Source organism: Penaeus monodon, chromosome 20, assembly GCF_015228065.2.
Source record: "Penaeus monodon isolate SGIC_2016 chromosome 20, NSTDA_Pmon_1, whole genome shotgun sequence".
NCBI classification, from domain to species: Eukaryota; Metazoa; Arthropoda; class Malacostraca; order Decapoda; family Penaeidae; genus Penaeus; species Penaeus monodon.
Genome location: NC_051405.1, coordinates 11,407,595 through 11,407,961, shown reverse-complemented (window position 1 = coordinate 11,407,961; position 367 = coordinate 11,407,595).

The window sequence follows — 367 nt, the reverse complement described above, 5'->3', positions numbered from 1 at the left end:
TAAAAGCAGAGAGTAAACGGAGAAGGAAGGGAGAAGGCAAAACAACTCGAGAGGCATGTTAAGTGCAGACGTCGAAGGAATGCAAATAGGCAATCAGTAGGAACGGATGTTAACGCGGAGGAAATGGACGCAGAGGGGAAAGAAAGACACAAGATTAAATCGGGGTGAAAGGGGACACACGAGAGGAATGGCAAAAGTAGGAGAAGGGTGAGTAAGAGAAAGAAAGAAAGAAGAGACGAAGAGAGGAAGACAAATGAGGGAAGAATAGAAAAAGAATCGCAAAAAATTACATCAAATGGAAAAAAAAGACACGAGAAAAAATCATAGAAAGAGATAGAAGTGATGGCGAAAATCAGTTAATGAGATC